Consider the following 26254-nt stretch of genomic DNA (forward strand, 5'->3'; position numbering starts at 1 on the left):
GTGTGTCTCTGATATAGTTTGGTTGAAACCGGCCATATAACGAGAGTCTGTCAGCTATAAGTACCGACAGCTTCAGTGTAATGAAAATTAAATTTCTAAATTTCTCTGTGCAATGTACCGTGTGTCTCTGATGTTAAGTTTGATAAAGTATGTCTCTGATAAAGTTTGGTTAAAACTGGCCATATAACGAGAGTCTGTCAGCTACTACTACTGATAGCTTCAGTGTAATAAAAATAAAATTTCTAAATCTCTCTGTGCAATGTACTGTGTGTCTCTGACGTTAAGTTTGATGAAGTATGTCTCTGATAAAGTTTGGTTGAAACCGGCCATATAACGAGAGTCTGTCAGCTACTACTACTGATAGCTTCAGTGTAATAAAAATAAAATTTCTAAATCTCTCTGTGCAATGTACTGTGTGTCTCTGACGTTAAGTTTGATGAAGTATGTCTCTGATAAAGTTTGGTTGAAACCGGCCATATAACGAGAGTCTGTCAGCTACTACTACTGATAGCTTCAGTGTAATAAAAATAAAATTTCTAAATTTCTCTGTGCAATGTACTGTGTGTCTCTGACGTTAAGTTTGATAAAGTATGTCTCTGATATAGTTTGGTTGAAACCGGCCATATAACGAGAGTCTGTCACCTATTACTACTGACAGCTTCAGTGTAATAAAAATAAAATTCCCTCGACATGTGATAAAAATATTCGACCAAAACTCTTTCAGAAGACCATTCATTTAAAACACAGATGTTCGAAATATCTTCGGAACATTTAGTGAGTTTCGAAAAGAGCTCTTTCTCGTAGGTCGATCGAATGCGGCAGAAAAACGCGATGCAAATTTTCAATTTTGCGCCCAATCGATCAGACTCGTGGCAAAGGAAGCTCGTCAGTTTCACAACGTTGTGGAAAACTCGAGTTCGAGAGGGACAGGTTCGGCCAAAAGGGGTGGTGCACCGGTTTTAATGAAAGTTTCTGCATGAAGAGGGGTTGAAACGGGGTTGAGGGACGACGCTGATGAACCGTAAATGTACGAGGGTGGATCAAATATAAACGAGACATCTTTTTTTTTATTTTGTTTCGAATGGGTTCACTGTCTATGCTGATGGACGAAAGAATACTGAGTTTATATAGGGCTGTTCAAAAAGTTATGGACATTTTTTATTTTGGAACGTTTTATTGAGGAGGTATTTAAAGTAGGCATTTTTAAAGAGACACTTTAAAACAATATTTAAAAAAGATATTTTAAAACAATTTTTGAATTCAAGAATTTAGAACAATGTTTAAAAAAGATATTTTAAAACAATTTTTGAATTCAAGAATTTAGACCAATGTTTTAAAAGGATATTTTAAAACAATTTTTGAATACAATAATTTTGAACAATGTCTTAAGAAGATGTTTTAAAACAATTTTTGAATACAATAATTTAGAACAATATTTTAAGAAGATGTTTTAAAACAATTTTTGAATTCAAGAATTTAGAACAATGTTTTAAAAGGATATTTTAAAACAATTTTTGAATACAATAATTTTGAACAATGTCTTAAGAAGATGTTTTAAAACAATTTTTGAATACAATAATTTGGAACAATATTTTAAGAAGATGTTTTAAAACAATTTTTGAATTCAAGAATTTAGAACAATGTTTTAAAAGGATATTTTAAAACAATTTTTGAATACAATAATTTTGAACAATGTCTTAAGAAGATGTTTTAAAACAATTTTTGAATACAATAATTTTGAACAATATTTTAAGAAGATGTTTTAAAACAATTTTTGAATACAATGTTTTAGATCAATATTTTAGGAAACTATTTTAAATCAATAAAATTTAATAAAACATTCAAGAATAATATTTCAAGAAAATGTTTTAAAGCAATATTTTAACAGAACATTTTAAAACAATATTTTAATAAAACATTTAATAACAATATTTTAAGAAAATTTGTTAAAGCAACATTTTAACAGAACATATTAAAACAATATTTTAATAAAACATTCAAAGACAATATTTTAATAAAATATTTTAGAACAGTATTTTAATTAAACATTTTTAGTTAACATTTTAATATAACATTTGAAGAGAGTATTTTGATAAAACATGTCAGAACAATATCCTAATAAAACAATAATTTCGATACATATTTTGTAATTAGATTGTATTAGGGACATTATGACTGTAATAGCTAAGATACTACAGTAGAATTCGATATAAAGCTTCATATGATTAATAATGGCTGACAGCACTCCAGCACCACCTGGCGTTTACAGTGAGACATCATGAAACGAACATAACCTATTTGGAAAAATATGATTGTATATTTATATGAATACACTTGAATGCACTCAGTGTTATTAAAAAATAGTAAAAAAAGTCCACAATCCATATGTAGTATTAAAAGAACAAAATTCTGCATTATGAAACAAATGAGGACATGTTCATATAACATATAACACATGAGAACATATATTCATCATTAATATTTATTAAATATGTTTACATAAATATAATAATAAATTCGTAAGACCCCAAATGTAACATCGAACAAAGCAATTTTCACCCCAACTTTAATAAACTATTTAAAACCAATTTCCAAGGCTTTGTTACTAAAAAAACCCTGTTATCCCGAATAGGTTAATACCATTCGGTAAGAAAGTGGGGCAACTTAGAGTCGATGTTCTAAATAATAACCCGGTAATTTCTCATCGTCAAAAGGATTGGAAATCACGTGACCCCCAAATCCCGATGTAACTAGAAGAATGAACAGCTCGTTAATACGTGTCTTCGGCACTTGGTTATCTTAAACGGTGTCGGACGCGTTAAGGCCGGGAGTCGGCGATAAATCCTCCGTGGTTTTAATTTGCCAGTGAATTCTCGGTGGAGAACGAGCCGCGGGGAGAAGTTACGAAGGGAAAAGAGAATAAAAGTGGAACGAAGGAAGAAGGAGGCTGGAACACTGACGTATTAAAACGGCCAGGTATAGACGCGGTAAATTATGTCTTTCTCGAGGGTAGCGGCGCGCGTCGCTTTAAAAAGCCCGGAAAAAACTTTCGACTGGAAATGTATAGCCACTTGAGGTTACTTTTTCTTACCCTCCCGCGAACTTCTGTCGGCAGAAGGGAAGAAACGTCTTTATTTGTTGATTCGATATTCCGGAGAAATTCATTTCACTTTACGATCCTGACCGAATGTTTTAACGGTTAATTAACACTTGTGCTGCTTTCACGAATTGTGTCGTTTTTGTTGGTTTATGGCGGCGGGATTTTATGTCGGCGAGAGTTAGTACCACTTCAGAAGTTCTCATTTTTGAACTCTAGATTGATCAGAGGTTTTAGGAATTTATTTGATTTTATGTCTGCGGATTTTTATTTTTGTTTTTAGGTTTCAGTTTGGAATTACTGAGTTTTGTGATTTGGATTTCGAGATGAATAATTTTTAAATTCCCAAATTCCCAAATTTCCACTTCCCTAATTCCACGATTCTCTAATTCCACGATTCCCTAATTCCCCGATTCCCTAATTCCTCGATTCCCTAATTCCCCGATTCCCTAATTCCTCGATTCCCCGATTCCCTAATTCCCCGATTCCCTAATTCCCCGATTCCCTAATTCCTCGATTCACTAATTTCCCGATTCCCTAATTCCCCGATTCCTTAATTTCCGGATTCCCTAATTCCCCGATTCCCTAATTCCCCGATTCCCTAATTCCTCGATTCCCTAATTCTCCGATTCCCTAATTCCCGGATTCCCTAATTCCGTGATTCCCTAACTCCTCGATTCTCTAATTCCCCGATTCCCTAATTTCCCGAGTCCCTAATTCCCCGATTCCCTGATTCCCGGATTCTCTAATTCCCCGATTCCCTAATTCCGTGATTCTCTAACTCCTCGATTCTCTAACTCCTCGATTCCCTAATTCCCCGATTCCCTAATTCCTCGATTCCCTAATTCCCTGCTTCCCTAATTCCCCGATTCCCTAATTCCCCGATTCCCTAAATTTCCAATTCCCTAAATTCCCAATTCCCTAAAGTCCCAATTCCCTAAATTCCCAATTTCCTAATTTCCCCAATCCCTAATTTTCCAATTCTCTGCATTCCCTATTCCCTAAATTCCCTAAATTCCCTAAATTCCCCAAATTCCCTAAATTCCCTAAATTCCCAAATTCCCAAATTCCCATATCTCCAAATTCCAAAACTTCCCAGTATCTAAATTTTCGACCCCATAAATTTCTCCTAATTTTCAAATTACAATCTGCAACGTCTTGCAGAAATTTAATTAAACTTGTAATTAATTAAGGTACTTCGATTAAACTTGCAAACTCGACGTTGTATTACTTGTTATCGTGAATAGAACAATTTCTGGTTTGAAAATTATAATTACGGTTGAAAACAAGAGAATATAATGTGTTCAGATTAATTAGAAGCCAAACATAAAGACAGCAATTATTACGGATACCAGATGATATCAGTTTCTACTATGTATGTAGTCTCCTATCTAATTAGACGATCTGACATCATAAAATATCACAATTATCGAGCATATAGAAATACACTATACACAATTTTCAATCACGGTGTGGAGTAATTAATTTATATTGATTGTTGTGTTTCATTAAATTTGTATTTTCTTAACATTGGAACAATTATTATTATTATTTTTATTTTTATTAACAATTATGAAAATTAGTTAATAATGGAGAAGAGAAAATGTATCCTTTGGCAAAAATAGAAATAACTGCTGGTAATTTTTTTGCAGTTAATAAAATTATAAAATTGGATAATTTCTTAAATAACTTACTAATTATTGAATTTTAAAATTTGAACATTTTTCTATTTTTTTATTATTTTATTTTTAAATTTGAACATTTTTCAATTTTTTAATTATCCAATTTTGAAATTTTTACATTTTTTATATTTTTTAATTTGTCGACCTTGATATTTCAGCATATTTAGTGTTTGAATTATTTAATTCACAAATTTGAACATTTTTCAATTTCTTTATTATTTCATTTTTAAATTTGAACATTTTATATATTTTTTTTAATTATTCAATCTTAAAATTTCAGCATCTTTCAATGTCTCAATTATTGAATTCAAAAACTTGAACATTATTAAAATTTTCGGTCACATCACTATAAAATTTGAATACTTAATTTCCCAATTAATTAATTTCAAAATTTCCAGAAGTCCTTCCCAAATCTCCATAAAAAAATCGGATTACAAAAGGGTCCATCCTTAATCTCCAATGCAAATGAAACAAAATCAATATCCGTGTCATCCAAGAGCTCGACAAACGGTACGAAGGTCAGCAGCCGGGGTTCAAGTAGTCCCGGAACAGTTTCGATAAGTAATTAACCGATAGGGGAAATAAAAGTTGCCTCCATAGTTAAGTGGGTACCATGGAAACAGAGAGATGGTCGTTGCGGCGACAGAGGAAGGTCGTTGCCAGGAAGTTCTCTTTGAGGAGACGCGGTTCCCGCTTGAAGGAGCCAGGAAAGTTTCGCAGAGAGTTGCGACGTTTCCTCGAGTGCATTAGGGCGGGTTCGCAAAGCCCGGCGGTCGAGGGTTCTGTACACACCGGTGCCGTGATGTTTGTCCGCAAATAGAATTTCCTCGCGTCTTTATTTACTAATAACGTGGCCTGCGGTTAGCGAGCTCGTCGACCAACTGGCCAGCACGGTAAAGCGCTTTACCATGCCAGTTCGAATGGCGAAAAACCACAATGACGTTTCGAAAACCCCTTTGCCTTCAATCCTGTTACCATCGATCACATTTCCCATTCTGCTGCAAGCTTACGCCATTTTGCTGCGATCATATATCATTCTGCGTTCAATATTCCATGTATATCTTGTATACGTTCTTCAAATTTTATGCGCTGTTTTCATAGAATGACAAATTTTAATATTTACTTTACAGAATTTAATACAATCTTCTTTTACAACTTTTTGGCAGAATGGTTTTTAGGTAAATTGAAAAAAACGCTTGGACACGGTTCAAATTTCCCCCCAAACACAACGAACTACACAATACTTGACTCACCTCGAATGTTTAAGGCGTGCGCAGTAAATAACGGGAAGCAATACACATGCGCAGTTATTATCACGGAAAGAACTGCAGTGAAGAAGGGTGTAGAGCTTTACTGCGCATAATTATCGTGTACGGTTAACTACTGCGCACATGGTTTATACGATCACTATAAACATTACCATAAGCAGAGCTAACATTTGTAATACACTTCTTTTATAAACTGTACACACATGTAACAAGTTGATACTCATAAAATACTTCACAAATATTTAACATTGTATTTCTGAATATCTTATAAATAAAAAATTAGTACCAGGTTATTAATTAAAAACGTATGAATCTGCACACAGAGATGAAAAAGAATATTCAATAAATTCTAGTAAGATTAAATTTTCGTCGGTATTATTCGTGTTCAGTGAATATCGAACACTGATCTCGAATACAAAGGGTCGTATTTCATTCGAGATTTTTTAATTTATTTTTAGAGGAGAAATCATCTCGTGACAGGCAGCCGTCGACGCACTTTTAAGCAGCTTTCATTTATCACGGCGTCGTAAACAATGCGCGTTGCTGATTCAATTTGAAACTCGACGCATACAGATTAGCTGGTTAATTCCGAGTGAATCGACCCCGGCGAGTAATGGCTTTGATAGCAGCGCGATGAAAGTTGAAAAATAACGAGCCCGTGTAACGCGCTTTAACCGCAACCGTTTCCTCTTTTCCCTTTTGACAAACTGATTCGTTTAATGGCGCTATTTATTTGCTGCTTATTACGGATTGTAATTTGTGATTTAATATAACGCTGCATTTTTAACGAGTATGTGGTTATGATAAATTGTAGGGAATATTTAATGTAATTCATTTCGGGTGGCTGTTTTTACGTCCAAATTTTTAGGAATTTTATTGCGTAGAAAATGTAGGTTCTTGAAATTATGAATTTTAAAAATTTCAATCCTAGAAGTTCATAATTCCAAAATTCAGAAATTCCAAATTATAAAATCGCAAAATACCAAATTTCAAAATTTCCCAAATTCTTAAATTCCCAAATTTCAAATTTCCCAAATTCCAAATTCCCCAGATCTCAAATTCTCAAATTCCCAATTCCCCAGATCCCAAATTCCCCAGATCCCAAATTCCTCAAATCCCAAATTGCCAAATTCCCCAAATCTCAAATTCCAAATTCCTCAAATCCCAAATTCCCCAGATTCGTAATTCCCCAGATCTCAAATTCTCAAATTCCCAATTCCCCAGATCCCAAATTCCTCAAATCCCAAATTGCCAAATTCCCCAAATTTCAAATTCCAAATTCCTCAAATCCCAAATTCCCCAGATTCGTAATTCCCCAGATCTCAAATTCTCAAATTCTCAAATTCCCCAGATCCTAAATTCCTCAAATCCCAAATTGCCAAATTCCCCAAATCTCAAATTCCAAATTCCTCAAATCCCAAATTCCCCAGATTCTTAATTCCTCAGATCTCAAATTCCCTAGACCCCAAATTCCTCAAATCCCAAATTGCCAAATTCCCCAAATCTCAAATTCTAAATTCCTCAAATCCCAAATTTCCCAGATTCCTAATTCCTCAGATCCCAAATTCCTCAAAACACAAATTGCCAAATTCCCCAAATCTCAAATTCCAAATTTCCCAGATTCCTAATTCCCCAGATCCCAAATTCCCTAGATCCCAAATTCCTCAAATCCCTAATTCCGAAATGGCCCTAATCTCAAATTCCAAATTCCCCAAATGCTAAATTCCCCAGATCCCAAATTCTCCAGATGCTAAATTCTCCAGATTCCAAATTCCCCAAATCCCAAATTCTCCAAATTCTCAAAATCCCAATTTTCCACTCTCGCAACCGCACTACAAAAACCTCTCGCTATATCGCCGCACATGCTTCCACTCCTCTCATCAAACTAAAACCTCAACAATAATATATCCAAACCATAATATCCAAAATAAACTACGAAACAAAGAATTACACTAAATTCCCTAGAAATTCAGAGCGAAAAAAAAAACGCGAAGAAAACTGACAGCTGGCATATTGCGGCAAGATCGCGAGGCGTATTAAACCGACGCAACTTTCACGCGGAACGCCGGTAATCCAAGAGGCGCATTAAGACGCCACTATCATGGTTCCCCATGATAACGAGCGCGCGTACTTTCGCGAATGAGACGGTACAATGTTGTTGCGAGCCATAAAGTCAGAGCGTGCTGTAAATTCCATAAATTTTCCACTCGTTAAGGATGGGGCCCCACGGTAGTCAGTTCCGAGGTCAGCCGACGGAGTCTACTCGGTTGGTAAAATTATAAGATATCCCGCTAAACCTTGCAGAAACCGAGTTTACGATCGTACTGGGTTGCTTGTTCAACATGAAACTGCTCATTTATTTACAAAACTTTCAACAATCGCAGTTATAAATTATAACGGCGCTCTCACTCTGTTGGTACAAAAACAAAATTTATGTCCTTCGAAAATGTACATAAATCACATTTTGCGCGGCTCTTATAGTTCATACTCATAGTTCTTTTCGTATGTAATAATCAGTTACTAGTGATATTTCGTCATTTTATATTAATTGTCATCAAATTAGATTTTATTAGAATTTTATTTATGTATAACTGAATTATAACCTATTTATATATTTTTACTTATATATTAAGTGTAATGTATTTATAGTATATTTATATATACAATTGTTCACATTAATATACAACGCACACAAAAAATTTTCAAAAATATTTAACATCGATAGAACTTCAACTCGGGTCATCAACAATGCCAGACGTTTTACTACCTCAACCACTGTGTTCAAAAATAAACATCAAGAAAATCGAATGATTGGAATCATACAAGCTTCATAAAACGGAATATCTGTTCTCGAAAACCCTATAAGGTTTTTACAATACCTCCTATAATATACTATCGTCGTAAAATCATGTACCCTGCCGTCTAAAAACTCGATTTCCCATTCCGTGGTCGATCAGGCCATCTTATCAGATGGCTTGGATATCGTGTGTGTATTAAAACACGCAGCGATCGGGTAAAAGTATAGCAGGTGTATGGACAGTGGGTCCGAGCGTGGACAAGGCAATTAATCTTGGGGTGGTTGGCGTCGAGCACGGCTGCCGGCTGGCAATGTGACGCTAATTAATCTAATACGGTATTGATATTATAATTAGAGCCACGGTCCCTTTTGCCGTGATTCACGAGTCCTTTCGAGCTCTCCTGTTCCTTGCCTCCGGAATCGCAGCTAGCCGCTGGCTGATTTATTATCGCGCGGATCGCAGCGAGGACGGACAGGGCCGTTGGCGCTTTTCGAACGACGATTTTCGTTCTGGACCGGTGAGTTACGAGTACCAGTCAACCGAGGGGCCGACACGATGAAACGAACAAACTTTTCTCCAAGTGAAATCCCGATGGGAATTGCGAAGTCTGTGAGAAAGACGTTACGCCCCCGAGGTAATCAATTCTTCGCGATTCGTTAATTTTTGTGGCTGATGGTTTCTTCAAGGTTTTAGGTGATATTATAATATTCCTAGATTTTAAATATATAGATATATTATAATTATATTAATAATACAATATGTAGAAAATAAATAGAACGTTGCATTAAACAAAAGTTATTTTACATTTGATGTAAAAATTAAAATTAAATGATGTGAAGGTAAAATTAAAAATGCATTCGTAAAATGCTTAACAATCACACATGTAGCAAAACTCTAATAAATTATAAAAAGAAAATTTTTCGTCAAACTTGAGATCCGACATTGAAATATGTAGAACATGAATAGAACGTTGCATGAATCAAACAAAAATTATTTTACATTTGATATAAAAATTAAAATTAAATGATGTGAAGATAAAATTAAAAATGCATTCGTAACATGCTTAACAATCAAACATGTAGCAAAACTCTAATAAATTATAAAAAAAAAAATTTGTCATCAAACTTCAGATCCGACATAAAAAAATTTAATTGTTATAAAATTATCCCTAGAGTCTCCTCAGAAACATAATACAGCTCTGAATCTGCAATTGTGCCATTTTTGAAAGTCCGATAAAATGACTATAATCTTAGCCAAGTTCAAGAATTTGAAAAAATCACAAAACCATGAAAGTATCGGGTTGAAAGAAGATCGAAACGATTTGAACCGGTATGCGGATAAGATAGTTTGATTACGGTGCAGGCGGGGTCACCAATCGCCGCGTTATTAACGGTGCACTACGGTGATTTATTACCATAACTCCTCAACCGAAATCCAAAGTATTTCATTTTCGTCTAGTCATCGTAGTTGTTATCTCTCGCATACGCTCGTATACTCGATTCTAAAGTGGTTGATTTATGTGCGCTTCGAGCTTGCTACTTCCACCCATGAATCAGAAAGAACCGGTGATTTAGTTTGAACGATTTGTCCGTCTGTTTGAATACTTTTACAGAGATGGACAAGATGCTGAAACTCGGGGAATTTGAAGTTGCGTTCATTTTGTGGCGCGATTAGTGGCGTCGCGAAATGGCGCTGCTGTCCCGCCTGACGCTAGACGTAACCTCAATTTCAACAACCATTCTTCTTCTTAAATAATCAAGGTACTCAGTAATCTAGTTTAGTACAAAATTTATACTAATAATGAACATTTACTTAGTACACAAATTTATTATAATAGTAGTTAACAAAACAATTTTCTAATTAATTCGATAAGTCAAATTTGTTGCAACTAATATTCGCTCTTGCAGTAAATGTATTTATTACACAAAAAAAATTGTTACAATTAAACTTCCAGTTATCACTACTGAATTCTCTCACAATATTTTAAACATCTCCTGAAAAAATTCCAAGCAAAATACAGAATAAAATATTTTTAATTCTTCAAAAAATGTAGAACGTGCAACAAAGAAATACTCTCTCGCGAACAATTAAAAATTTTCACGTAATTTAACAAAAACAACGCAGTGAATTTTTGGTGTAAAAAAACTTGCCATTCTAGGATGCTGCGCTTGAAGAAATTATCGTGAAGGAAATTAAAGTGAAGGAGGAATTTTTGACCCGTCGCGAGCGGTATTTTTTAGAAATTAGAATTCTTTGCGAGCGCGACCAGCAACAGAATTAAACTGGCAAGAAATTTCGTCGAGAATGTTAGTTGGAGTTTATGGGACAGTTGTTTTTGAGATTCTCGGTCTAACAGTGGCAAGTATTCAGTAATTAGTTTCTAGTATTCCGCGGGAGAGCAGCACATAAAAGCTGAAATGAATTTTCATCACGGTCCTGAAACAGTTACGATCTCTAAAACGGAGAAAAGTTTCCCGTTGCGAAAAGTTGACATTACACATCTGGAAAAGTTCATTGGTAATTCCGGTAGTATCAACAAACTTTACGGTAACAATATCCTTTTAATCAGACTTCCGTTTGGACCCCCGCTTTTTTGCTGCGGAGAACTACATTCTTAATTAATTGTACACTTGAGTTCCTAATGAATTTACTTTCGCGATAAATCAGAGAAAAGTTCACGTGAAAATTAAAATACGGTCTGGGATGCCAACTTACTGGAAGCGTGTGATATAAATTTAGAAATGTAAAATTTAAAAAATATTTAATTTATAAATTTTTAAATTGTCATCTATTAATTTTTTCAGTTAGAAATTTTTTAATTTCAAATCACCCGCGCAAACTTTCGACGTGTTGATAAATAAGCAAGCTCAGCTTTTGAAATATGTAATAACTTTTTAAAATATGAGAATGTAAAAATACTTGAATTTACACATTTTTAAATTGTCAGAATTTGTAAATTTTTTATTTAGAAACTTTAGGTGTCCAAATCTCCCGCGCAAAGTTACGTTATGTTGCTAATAAGCAAGTTTAAATTCTACAGTATGTATAAAATAAATTCTTCGCATAAAGAGTTTAAAAAACTTTAGTTTACAAACCATAAAATTGCTGAATCTTTTGATTTTCTAATAAAGAATTTTAAAATTTTTGAATTTCCCGCGAAACTTCTTGTACTGACAAATAATCAAGCTCAAATGTTAAAATATATGTGAAATATATGTTTAGGACACAAGAATTTACAAATATCTAATTTACAAACCATAAAATTGTCAGATCCTCGAGTTTTTTAAATAAGAAAGTTCAAATTTTCAAATCTCCCGCGCAAACTCTCTATGCGACAAATAAGTAAGCTCAAGTTTTGAAATATATACAAAATAAATGTACGAGTCACAAAACTTTATAAAACTCTAATTTACCAATCATAAAATTGTGAGAGCCTTGAGTTTTTTAAATAAGAAAGTATAAATTTTCAAATCTCCCGCGCAATCTCCCTACACGACAAATAAGTAAGCTCAAGTTTCAAAACATGTACAAAATAAATGTTCAAGATACAAAACTTCACAAGTCTCTAATTTACAATCTACAAAATTGCAAGACTAAAATTTCTTAATTAAGAAACTTCCAATTTTCAAATCTCCCGCGCAAATTTTCATCGCGTCAAATGAACTAGCTCCTCAGAATTTACTTTTAAGCAACGCAGCAGCTCCGAATACAAAATTTATCCAGAAAGTTTGAAAGGATCTCCGTAAAATATCATCCTCCGGTAGAAATACTCTGTAAATGGACTTTCGATCGCGCGGCATTAATTGAAACTCGTCGGCGACGGTCGTTTAACATTGCTACGGACGCGGCTTGAATAATTTTAATTGAAACGGAGGAAATGGCCGTGGAACCGGAAGTTTACATCGCGTCAGCAGCCACTTAAGTGTAACACGGTAGAAAGTTTCGGTGGTTATTCCGCGAGTTAACTGAAAACAAAGCCGAGCGACTTTGGAAAGACGGCCGCGCAACTTCGTAACGAAGTACGAAACTTGGATACAATCCACTTGCATACGGAATACGGCACTATATAGAAGCGTTAGTTAGGCAGACTACTTTGAAACCGTACCGCCTTCAAACGTGTCTCGAATAACTCTTGCCGAGAGCTAACTTCGGCCTCGTTTTTCCCCCACCCTTTGCCGTCAAACAATCAAATTTGCGGTAAACTGTAAAACGTTTAACGACCTACCATAAACAACCGAACAAACAAGCGAAAAACAGAAGAAGGTGGTGAAAAATTCTCCGCATAGAAAATGGGGGTGTTTTCCTAAACCTTCAGTTCTTTATAAAATTAAATTTGATTGCTTAAATTAATTTAACATTTACTTTCTTGTAAAATTTTTCATCATCGACACAGAATTATCTGTGCGTTTTTAAACAAGTAGAGGTACACCTACAGTCCCTCGCCATCGGATATTCATAGTAATTCGAGGTCTGTCTTTGCCATAAGCTTCTCCGTTTTTTTCGCGATGATCAAATCGTTAAAACCGTTATCACCGTCAGCTCGTAAATCGCCGCTCGCGAGGATGCACCTGCACACACGTGGTTACCGTCGATTGAAAACTTCCTGAATTCGTATTCCGCACGTCCGCATTTTAAGGGTACTGAATCCCCGATAGCAGCTCGACCCAATCAAACTTCGCCGAAGCTGCAGAAAATCTCGGCGATAAAGCACCGGTCACGAGCGACTTCCGGCGTTTTTCTCGCCTCCGTGAACAACGCGATATCGATTTTCGACCCAACTAAAGGAGCGTCTATCTACCCTCTATTTTTTCGCTCGTTTTCGGACCGATACTTCTATCATGGCTTTCTACTCTTGTTAAGCTTTGAAGGCAGACTCTTCGGAATAAATTCTGAAATCTGTTTTTGGATGGTCAAAATTACTGTAGACTTCAAATGACACCTCTGCAATTAACACATTCTTATTTCATCTATATCTTATTTGCTTATAGGGATTTGAAAAATTTGTCAAGGTTTTGAAATTGGTATAGCAGCGTCAGTAGTAGACAGTGAATATTAAATAACACGTGAAATTATTAAGATAACAAATTAATACTGAGTGATAAAAATAAAAAAGAACCAGAGTCATACTGTATGTGACATTTGAATTGCGCGCCAAGAGAAGTCACGTGACGACCAGCGCCGAAAGGAGTCACGTGACGCCCAGCGCCATTTTGATCTTAGCCATCCCATATAAGTAAACAGTCTCCAAAATATGAATTTAATGATCATAATTTATCGTTTATTTACTTTTTCTTTATTACGTCTAAAATGATAGCAAAATAACCTTCGAAAATTTCACGAAATTCCTCGAATATTTCCATCAAAGACTTCATAAATGCTTCGCCTTAACAACCGAGTTGAGATTCGAATCTGAAGTTAACTTTTCCTTAAAAACTTCCAATCTCGTGAATAGCTTTTCTTGGCACTTCTCCTACGTTCTATTTCCTCGGATCCGAAGTCTTTCTTGTTTTCCAAGCATGGCTTTTGTGAGCGGTGCCAAGAATTGAGACGATCGTTTGGCAGAAGTGCATAATCCTTTCAGTAAATCGCTTCGAGGTTCAAGCGTGCAGTAAAAATTAAGAAACCAAATTTTTCAATCATTTTGTGGAGCGATACTATCGATTTTATGGGAAGCGCGTTTTTTTCTAATTAATTTTAAATATTTTCACTTTCTGAAGACTTGGGCACTTTGTCTGTAATTTGATTATTAATAGTCAGTTTGATTTCATTTTCTTTTGAATCATTTTCTTCGTACGAATACAATTCATCATTTTTTATATCAGAGTGGTAAATTGGTATACTGTTTACTTTGAGAAGCAGTTCAAGGACTTTCAATCGTTTTATCCTTTTTAGAGCTTGTTATATAAAAAAGAATTAGATACGGCTGGCATACGAAATGGCGGCGAGAAAGAACGTCGATGACCATATTACGTTACACTGCAGCTGTGTTTATGTTTACGCTGTGAAGACATAAGACGTTACGCGATCAAATTTCATAACAAAACGTCGACAAATCTACCTAAATATCTAATAAAAGATTTCGAGCTCAGTAAACAGGTTGTTGAATTAAGTGTAAGTTGAATACTTTTAAGTTTAAGTTTTAAGGCAGAAATAGTCGCTAAAATGAAATTGCAAAACCAGTCATTGTAACTGGTGCGGTAGTTCTAGTATTAAGAATAAACGTGGTGTACATTAATTTTTAAACAAATTCAAGTTTCTTTGTATTTTTTAGTACTGTATATTCTCTACATTATCATACAAGCTTAGTACAGTTTACTGTTTAATAAAAAAAGATTCCAAATATAACAATTATAAAATTCTAATAAATTTCCAAAGGAGATATTTGTGAATTTTTCAGAAAGAAAATTTCTCTATTTCCACCATGACTTCCAACATTACATTTTGGTAAATAATAATGACAACTGCTGAACGCAATTCGCTATCTCATTCCCCCAATCTTCAATTCTCTGGAAACTATAGATTAGTATACCTAGACCACGATCCCTAGAGTGTTCAAGGTTCCTAAGACTCCCAGATTCCATATCCATAGTTTCAGTCTCCAGTGCCTCTAAGTTCGCTAGGATCTCCACAGTCCACAGTCCCTGGGTTCCTAGGTCACATCCCCACATTCTCTACAGTTCCTGAATTCCCTAGATTCTCACAGTCCTCAGAATCGCCATATTTCCTAGCTTCCAGAATCCCTACGTTCCCTTGGATCATCACAGTCTCTACTGTAGACAGGCCAGGAATTAGCGCGTAGGTCGGGCCAGAGTAAAAGAAGCCACTCGCTCCACCTAACCCACCGTGAACACTTCCAGTTACATTTCGGCAAATAAGAATAATGACAATAACTGCTGAACGCGATTCGCACTATCTCACTCTCGAGACGTTTGCCGACTGTCTTTGGCCTAATTGGTGTGACCGAGCCAATATACAAAGGCGTCAATTTTTCTATTCTAATAGAAGCTCTAAACACGTCAGCCTTGCGCCAACTTGTGGGTTGGCATCGGTATGTATGACAGTAAGATGTACTGTAAGATGTATGATACTCTAGTAAGAAAAATAGAAAAGTTTGCACCTGGGTTGGTCGCGTCGAATCAATTAATAACAGCAATTTAAACAGACGTAATCTAGTCGGCGGCATTACTTTGCGTAAGTCGGTAAAAATTGGCAAGAAACTCGGCGTCGTTATAAGAAAGCTAGGAAAAGGATCTGTGTGCCATTAAAACGGGACCGTTGAAAGTCTTTACATTTTTGCATGAAGTATTCGCTCGAGCGTTGGATATAATCCCGGCCATTAAACGGGTAATACGAGGAAGAAAGTAGAAAGGAATCGTAAAGGAAACCGAGTGCACCGCGATCGCTGTTTCCCAAGAACAGAGAATGTTTCGTAAATTGCGAAAGTTGGCGAATCGCGAACATCGGCGCATGGAATTTTCGTCTGAAAAGAAACTGTTCTGTTCCCTGGAGCTTTCATGAGGGGAACGGTGCTAGCCAGAGAGGTATATTCCACGGTCGATGACTCGTTCTCTGGAACCGATTTCACGATAAAAAGGACCGAATTTGCATGACAAACCACGGTTAGATCGTTTGACAAGCAGACACGCTTTAATCTCGAGACTGCGCCGCAGTCGTTACACTTTATTGCGCTAGATACCGAGATCAAATGCTCTCGATGAAACGGATGAAAGTCAAAGCGTGCATGAACAGGACAACAAAGGATGGGTCGCTTTTGGCACTGGCCACCTTTCTTCCGGTTTACCGGAAAATTTGCCCGGCGAAATACCCGATCTTCCGCTACGATCGTTCCACGCTCTTTGAACAAATATGGAAAATAAAATACTGAAATTTTGGGATGTTCGCGTTACTTTTATTTTGAATAACTTCACGTGTCTCGGGTTACTTAGAGTTACTACCCCAAATCCCAAATCACCAAATTTACAAACCTGTAATTTTCCACCATCTCAAACCCCAAAGTCCCAAATCCCAAATTACCAGATTTACAAAGCTACATTCCACCTCTTTCCAAATCCTCAAATACAGAATTCAAACAATTCCCTTGACCTACTCTAAACTCTCAAACTCCGAAATTCCCAAATTGCCTATGTAAAAACTCCACAGCTAATTAAATAAGTCCCCTATGTCACTATTTCTAGGCAAACCCACCATTTATGCACCGAAGTCAAAGAACCTCTCCGCCGAGAATCCGTTAAATTTGCAACGGAAAAACGAACTGGCGTTACAAGGAGGGATGTAGTGGGCGGAGAGGGGTGGTGAGAGGCGGGAAGGGCGCAGACAGGCACAGTGGGTGCTCCCAAACACCGGTGGTTAACCTTCCGGTGGTCGTCTGAGCGCTCTTCCGGGAATTGTCTCGCGTTCACCATTCGGTCACGGTCTATTTCCGGGGGCCGGGCGATCGCTTAACGACGCATTGTACCTATGTATTTATGGTGGAAGCGATAGGGAGACGGCAATAAATACTGTTATACCGGCATTAACGTTAGCAACGGTGCATCTCGCTCCCTTTCCCTCCCTCTTTATCCGCGTATACCTCTCTCGCGATGTCTCTCTCCCTCTCGTACTGTTTCTCTCTCTCGTCCTCCTTATCTCCGTTCTTCTCAGATAACTGGCTGCGTGTCGCGTGTGGGTAGCGCACAAGGTCCCCGACAGAATAATGAGAGGAAGACGAGAAGGCGATCCGGCCGGAAGGGGAGAGAATAGACGCAGAGGACGCACAAGACCTGTCCGCGGATACCGATGCTAATGTATTAGGTGTTTACAGAGGATCACTTGTGATATACACGTGGAACCTGCTATCTGAGGGCTAACGCATTTTTCGTGAGTGTCATATGGAGAGGTAAGAAGTGGAGGCTGCCAGAGAGTTAGGAAGTTTGGGACACCTGGCTTTCTTTCAAGTTCTTTCATTTTTAAACTCTGTAATCTCGGAATCATTACATTTACAAATTTGGAAATAAATTATTTGGTTTTCAAATAATTTCTCAAATAATTGCCAAATCCACAAATAAGTGTTCGTATGTGCACCTACATGTTCACACATGAATTTAAATATATGTCTACAACCTCCCCTTATGTCTACATACATGTTCTCATATGTATTTACTTACATATATGTCCATACATGAATCTAAATATATGCCCATATACATACCTGCATATGCGTTCACATATGAATCTAAATAAGTATGTGTCCACATATGAATCTAAAAATATGTCCACATACATACCCACATATGTGTCCACATATGAATCTAAAAAGATGTCCACATACATACCCACATATGTGTCCACATATGAATCTAAAAAGATGTCCACATACATACCCACATATGTGTTCACATATGAATCTAAATATGCATCCACATATGAATTTAAATACGTGTTCACATATGAATCTAAATATGTGTTCCCATATGAATCTAAATATGTGCTCACATATGAATCTAAAACTATGTCTACATACATACCCACATATGTGTCCACATATGAATCTAAATATGCATCCACATATGAATTTAAATACGTGTTCACATATGAATCTAAATATATGTTCCCATATGAATCTAAATATGTGCCCACATATGAATCTAAATATGAGTCCACATATGAATCTAAATATATGCCCACATATGAATCTAAATACATGATCACACATGAATCTAAATACGTGTTCACATATGACTTCAAATATATGTCCACATACGAACCTACAAACATGTCCATATATGTCCATGCACGTATGTCCACATTAGTGCCTATATCCCGCAACCGTTCGGTTACCTAGCAATTCACGGAAGGACATCTACGAGTCCAAACAATCATAGAATCGAAATTGCTACTTGGTTACAAACGGCACTGTACAATCAGGCCGCAATGCATTTGATGTTTTCTGGGACACGAAAGTGTGCTCCCGTTATGCCAAACGCTCCTCAGCAATTAATGGGAGAAACAAACGTTACCCTGTTACGTACGAACATAATAGAGACGCGCTGAGTAGAATGCATCTGTGTTAGGAAAACGGCGGTATGTGTGCCGGAAAAAAAGAGGCTCGTCAAGGCGTGCGGACCGAGGAAGATGTCCTGGTTCCTTTGCAGCACTTGTTCGAATTAGATTGTTAGGATAACAAACAAAAAGTGTGTAGAGGTCATTCTGTTGCCTTTCGAGGTCAACTATGCTATATAGTTCTCAAATAAATAATACAAATGAACTCGTTCGTGTCGTTATACATGAACAATTAATTAAAATTAATATTTTGTTATTAGTTTATGTTCTATGTATCTGAAACTTGGTAATATTTTAGAGGAAGGTGTGATGAAGAGTAAAAAAATTACTGCGCAGAAGTGTGACTTATGATTAAGAACTGCACATACGGTTTGTGTTCAAGGTCATCCGAAAAATATTTCTTCAAACAAAATGGCAACGTTGTAAATTCAAAAGCAGTGAAGTTCAAATACGTCTGATCCGAAGGGAGACTAAATGGCGTTGGAGTTTAATGAGTAATTAATCAGCGAGAATTCTGTTTTATGAAAGAAGTGGTAGGTACATATGACCGGTCCGGAGTAATTACAGTAAACGCATCATCGGGTCCCCTTCGGGTTTAACCCCGTCCTCTCTAGTTAACAGGTTAATACAACAGTTAAACGAACGAATTGTGAAGCATGATACTCTCCCCTGCGGCTGTTTGCACCGTTACTCCGCGGAGGAAAGGACGATTATTACGAGGCACGGGTTCAGAGTTCATAAACTCGTCTTCGGGTTTCGACAAGTCTCGCGTTTAACCCGGCGCGATGCGCGTTAACTTTCGAGCCGTGAATTTAATCGAACTTCCCACCGCGCTCGGCCGGATGGACATAAATGGGTAGATCCGCACCGCCATCTTCCTGGTACATAAATCCTCGGGCGATTGACCGTCAGCGTTTGCTATAACTCCGAGCCCGGCGGCGTTTCGTGCGAGATACGCTCCGCTGCCATTCGATGCAGGTGCTATTCGACAAGTGGCCATTGACGTTTTCGTATTCGGCTCTCTTGTGCCCGGCTTCCTTCCAACTGATCCCTTTCAACACCGGCAATGCGTTTTCAGCCTGTCCCGCTTCTACCATTACCATATAACGATATTCGTATTGTAGTTTCAATAACTAACAATCCTATAGTCAAACTGATATAACTGTTTGAATCACAATCAACTTCCAGTCACGTACTGATGTTGACTTAGTAGTTTGAGCAACTGTCTAACAATCTTATAACGAAACTAACATGGCAGTTTAGATCACGATCATCTCCTAGCCACATACTGGTGCTGACATAGCAGCTTGAACATCTACCTAACAAACTTATAACGAAACTGACATGGCAGTTAGAATCACAACCACCTCCTAGCCACATACTCATGTGGACATAAGAGCTTGAATAATTACCTGACAATTTTATAATGAAACTGACATGACAGTTTGAATCACAACCACCTCCTGGCCACATTCTGGTGTTGGCATAGCAGTTAGAACAACTATATAACAATTAGATAGCGAAGCTGACTTAGCAGTTTGAATCACAACCACCTTTGAGTCAGATACTGGTGCTGACATAGCAGCTTCAACATCTACCTAACAAACTTATAATGAAACTGACATAGCAATTTGAATCACAATCATCTTCTAGCCACATACTGATGTTGACATAGCAGTTTGAACATCTACCTAACAAACTTATAATGAAACTGACATAGCAATTTGAATCACAATCATCTTCTAGCCACATACTGATGTTGGCATAGCAGTTAGAACAACTATATAACAATTATATAGCGAAGCTGACTTAGCAGTTTGAATCACAACCACCTCTGAGCCACATACTGATGCTGACATAGCATTTTGAACATCTACCTAACAAACTTATAATGAAACTGACATAGCAATTTGAATCACAATCATCTTCTAGCCACATACTGATGCTGACATAGCAGCTTGAACATCTACCTAACAAACTTATAACGAAACTGACATGGCAGTTAGAATCACAACCACCTCCTAGCCACATACTCATGTGGACATAAGAGCTTGAATAATTACCTGACAATTTTATAATGAAACTGACATGACAGTTTGAATCACAACCACCTCCTGGCCACATTCTGGTGTTGGCATAGCAGTTAGAACAACTATATAACAATTAGATAGCGAAGCTGACTTAGCAGTTTAAATCACAACCACCTTTGAGTCAGATACTGGTGCTGACATAGCAGCTTCAACATCTACCTAACAAACTTATAATGAAACTGACATAGCAATTTGAATCACAATCATCTTCTAGCCACATACTGATGTTGACATAGCAGTTTGAACAACTACCTAGCAATTATATAGTGAAGCTGACCTAACAGTTTTAATCACAGGCCTAGCCCATATAGGTATGCTAGTTTGAAGAACTAACAATCGTTAGTGAAACTAGCGACTAATAGTCAAACTAACATGGTGGATTAAATCACAACAATCTCCTCCTCATATGATGACAATAATACAGCAGTTTGAAGCACAACTAACCATCACATAGCTAAAAGCATATGTTAATTCGAATCCACTATCTCCTATCCAGGTCCACCTCACAAATCCCCACAGCCATAATCCCCAGCCTAATCCCGGTAGTTAAAGTCCCGACAGCCCAAAATCCCGACAACCTAAAATGCCGACAGCGAAAATCTCAACAGCTCCCGACAAGATCCTAACTTAACCTGCTAATTGCGTTTGACCAGTATATTAGGAATTATAGTCGGAATGTTGTATGCTACCAGCCATGCATTAGTGCCTTAAACTATCCTGTAACCGTATATTGAAATTGATTTACCGGTTTGAATGCAACCACTTAATGTTTGCAAACGGGACATCGGAATACGTTCCCCAATTAAGCGTCCACTTCCCCACTTAATCATCCGCGCCCAAACGTTAGTCTTCGTTCCCGACTACAGACGTTCTACAGTGATCGAACCGAGGTGACAGTCCAATTAGGACAACCCGGAGCAACGATAAACCGATACAAAGCGTACAAAAGTGTAACAAAGGTCTCGTCTAATTTCTCCGATAGCTCCGGTACAAATAAATCGACGAGTACCCGCTGAGAACAGGTATGCCGGCCTGTTCATTCTCTGTCAAGTATTTGCTATAGCAGAACGACTGCAAATACACGGACGGCAGAAAAGCTACGATATCGAACGGGCCGAAACAAGACCGGGGCTCTGCCCCGTTGGAGCCCGTACCTTTGAAGTTTTCAGTTTCACGGTCGACTGATAATAAATAGAAGTACCCAGAAATCCATTCTCCACGATCTCATAGCCAACATATTGTTACAATCTCGGCAACCAAGCTGGACGTTCGTTATCGAGCAACAATGGACACCGGCGTGCCCTCCCCCTCTGCCCCACCCCCGCACCGACTCCGCCCCCAAACCCCACGACGCTGCGCGCACTCAAAGGATCTTTAGAGCGGAAGCATGTGATCGCGGTTAAAAAACCGTCCGCGAAAAATGGAGAGAAACACTGGGAAAAATCTGTATTACGAGGTATTGTTAAAATAAGAGGACGGAGGTATTGAAACACACGACAGAAAACGACTACGAACGAGTTTCCGCTGGCTACCGAGCTTGGCTCTGCGAGCTGGAGGTACGGGGTGGGTACATTGGCCGGCAAGATTATGAGACCCTCGCTTGGGATTATGGGAATGGGTACTGGACATGAAATTGGAATTTCAGAAATTTTCGACGGGGTCACGTTCTTGGATTCTTCCACTTTAAATTTTTGGAATGTTTGGATTTTATAATTATTTGTGTTGGTGAAGTTTTGGACTTTCAGATTTTTATTAGTTTTGAACTGATAGATTTGGAAATTTACAAAAGCTGTGAATATTCTACAAAAACTTCATTTGAACATTTCTGTAATTGTAAAATAAAAATAAAAGGTCACATAAATCTCGAAAGTTATCGAGAATTTTGAAAGTGTAAGTTTTTATATTTTTGAGTTTTTAAATCTCGATGTCCAGAAACTTTCAAGTTTTTCAAATACCTAAATCCCTAAAACCTAAATATAAGTTTATATGTTCATAAGTTCATAAGTTCATAAGTTCATAAGTTCATAAGTCCGTAAGTCCATAAGTCTTAAAATGCGTAAATCTCTAACCTAACCTAACCCATGTACCACTAAGACAATGAATCCTTAAGTCTTCATATCCCTATGCCACATAATATTTCAACCTAGAAATTTGTAAATTAATAAATATTCGAATCTCTAAATTATTTTGTTCCAGATCCTTAAAACTCCAAATGCCTAAATCTCCAAATCTCCAAATTTCCAAATTTCCAAATCTCCAAATCTTTAAATTTCCAAGTTTACAAATCTCTAAATTCACAAATTCCCAAATCTCCATATTCCTAAATCTCCAAGTCTCCAAACCTCTAAATCTCAAAATACCCAAATACCTACGTCCAAAATCCCTAAATCTCTAAATCCCTAGATCTCCTAATTCTTAGGTCCCCAAGTTCCAAGTATCCCAAATTCCAAAGTTCCCAATTTCCTACGTCTCCAAATCCCTAGATTCGCAATTTCCTACATCCCCAAATCTCTAAACTACCAAATTTCTATGTTCCAATATCCCTAGATCCCCAAATCCCTAGATTCCCAAATCCCGAAATCCCTAGATTCCCAAATGCCCAAATCCCTGAATCCCTAAATCCCCAAATCCCCAGATTCCCAAATCTTCAAATCCCCAAATCCTTAAATCCCCAAATCCCTAAATTCCCAAATCCCTAAATCCCTAGATTCCCAAATCCCCAAATCCCTAGATCCCCAAATTCCTAGATCCCCAAATCCCTAGATCCCCAAATCCCTAGATCCCCAAATCCCTAGATCCCCAAATCCCTAGATCCCTAAATCCTCAAATATTTACAAACCTAAATCCCTAAATCCTTAAATTCAAAAATCTCTAAATCCTAAAACCGCAAGATGCCAACCTCACTGAACCCCAAAATTCCTACATCCACACATCCCTAAACTTCCAAATCCCCAACTCCCTAAATCCCTCCACCCACAAATCCCCAAAATCCCAAATTCCTAACTCCATAAATCCCCACCTCCCAAGTCCCAATTTCCCCATCACCAAATTCCTCGCATCCCACAAAATACTTCGCCAACCATACCATTAAACTACACATACCTCCCTTTAAGCTTCGATTTCCCAATTTTCCCGTAGGGAGATCCACCGCACCCGTTACCGCGCACGTATTACGTAATTAACATCCCTTTCTCCGAACGCTCGCGATATCTTATCATTTTGTCCAGCAATGTACACGCCAGGCGATAAAGTTTCCCCGCAAAAGGACCCTCGCGAATACGTGTCCTCCTTTCTGCCTCATCGGATGCAAAAGTAAGGTAGAGAGAAGTAATGGCATGGGAACTTGCGGCCAGACTCGTCTCGGATCCGCTTGGCTGGCTGGAAACTGCAACCTGCTGAACCCTTCGTCGTTTAGCGGTGAACGCAGCAGATCAAACGGAAAGGTAGACTCTGTAAAACTTCACGATCAATCGAGCTAACTCTCTCTGTCGCACTCTCTGTCTCTCTCTCTCGCTCTCTTCTCGCGTCGGTAACTGATCCTGTACACTTGGGAACAACGTAGGCATCCCTTGTTTAAGACGAAGTCCAGGAGCGGTGTCTAGGTTAGGTTAAACTCTCCGCATTTCCTTGGACGATTCGTATATTGGGTTTTTGAGATACGTGGAAGATGGGATGAGAGAATTTTGGAATATAGAAAACGAGCAAACTATGAGCTGAAATTTATCCTAATAAACGTTTGCCTCCCGAAAGAAATTGCAACCAGGTATAATCAAACCGTACAATGACAGTAAAACATCCCGTGGGAATTTGTAAGCGCAATCGTTATGTTTATTCCTTTTTTGTCTCATCTTTTTCGAGTTTGTACCAATATACAGAGGGACACGGATTCCAACGGGACTTCAGCCCGCATAAACTTTTGTCCCGTGTCGCGCACGAACGGGGACAATCTGACGCGGCCGGGAAATAATCTGGAAATTACTGGAATTTATCGCAAAACGTCACCTTCCATTATTGTATATGTGCTTTATAAAACAACACTGACGGCGATTAATCCGGTTGGATGGTCTCGGATAAACGGTCCTATCCTCTTTCAATGTCCGCTCGGATATTACGTTTGCCCACGCAACGGAAAACGCCGAGATATGCGCAGGAAAACGAGTGGCCAATTACGGGGCTAATGACCTTCATCTGTGCATTAATCCAGAGGATTAAGGAAAATAGAGAAAAATTGCGTTAAATCCAATAATTTAAAAAATGGAGGTTACGTGGGTAAGTTGAGTCCATATTGTTTTCTGTTGGGGTTCTCAAACTGTAGTATTCATTTTGTTACATTTTATGGATTTTAATATATTTTAATAATAAAATTTGTGGATATTATTTTCGTTGTAGTGGTAGTTTTCAGTTAGCAGTGGTTATCATTTATTTGGTACTTGTATTGATTATGTAGATATTCACTGTATTGAAAAATGGAGGAAATGTGGACATGATGGAATCCATATTGGTTTCTTTGGCAGCAGTGATTCTCAAACATCGTCATATTTAATATGTGTATTTGTTCTTAATTAAGTGGTTCTCAACCAAAACTTCTAGTATAACAAAAATAAATATAAACCAAAACTTAAATCGCTGACATACTGATGTCAACCCACGAGTTGGCGTGCGAAGAGACCTTTAATGTAACTACGACAAAATAACGGCGTAATCAATAGACACTTACTGACGACATCCATGAGAATTAATTATGTGCTCTACACCCCGCAATTTGTTTAATCCGTCATTAAACGACTACCATGTAAAAGGACAATGATAATTAGAAAATAATGGCGACGGAACATTGAACATATTGGACCACATCTGTTACAGCGGTTAGGTTGTTCCATTAATAAAATTACTTGTGCTAAATAACTCACCTAACGTTTGAGGATCATGGTGGTTCAAAGTTATATGAATGTCAGCTTACCTGAAACAGAAGAGGAAAATACAGTGTTAAACATTTATGATACAATGCATGGACAAGGTGTAAGGTTTATCAGGTACTTTGATAAAGGAATTACTTTTAGAGAAAGATAAAATAATACAGATAATTTAAAAAACTGTATGAAACGTAAAACTGTATATCTTAGTATACCGATATCAATCCATTTGTTGGTGTGTAACGCTGACTAAGATGTTTAGAGCTACTATTGGTCAGAATAGAAAAATGGACGCCTTTTTCGGTATATTGGCTCTCGCACACCAATTAGGCCAAAGATTGTTCAGA

At 37.4% G+C, this 26254-nt stretch overlaps 1 protein-coding gene and 1 long non-coding RNA gene across 3 annotated transcripts in view; both read right to left on the reverse strand.

Annotated features, from left to right (window-relative positions):
• The window catches only part of LOC100882449 (CCR4-NOT transcription complex subunit 6-like twin), a 620172-nt gene that overhangs the window by 308396 nt on the left and 285522 nt on the right, over nucleotides 1-26254 (reverse strand). The gene's annotated exons all lie outside the window — the stretch shown is intronic.
• The window catches only part of LOC143266068 (uncharacterized), a 265310-nt gene that overhangs the window by 115638 nt on the left and 123418 nt on the right, over nucleotides 1-26254 (reverse strand). Inside the window, exon 3 of the long non-coding RNA XR_013041084.1 lies at nucleotides 25905-25954. This is a non-coding gene — a long non-coding RNA (uncharacterized LOC143266068). The remainder of the gene's footprint in view (nucleotides 1-25904; nucleotides 25955-26254) is intronic.

The sequence above is a fragment of the Megachile rotundata genome, chromosome 16 (assembly GCF_050947335.1).
Source record: "Megachile rotundata isolate GNS110a chromosome 16, iyMegRotu1, whole genome shotgun sequence".
Lineage (NCBI taxonomy): Eukaryota > Metazoa > Arthropoda > Insecta > Hymenoptera > Megachilidae > Megachile > Megachile rotundata.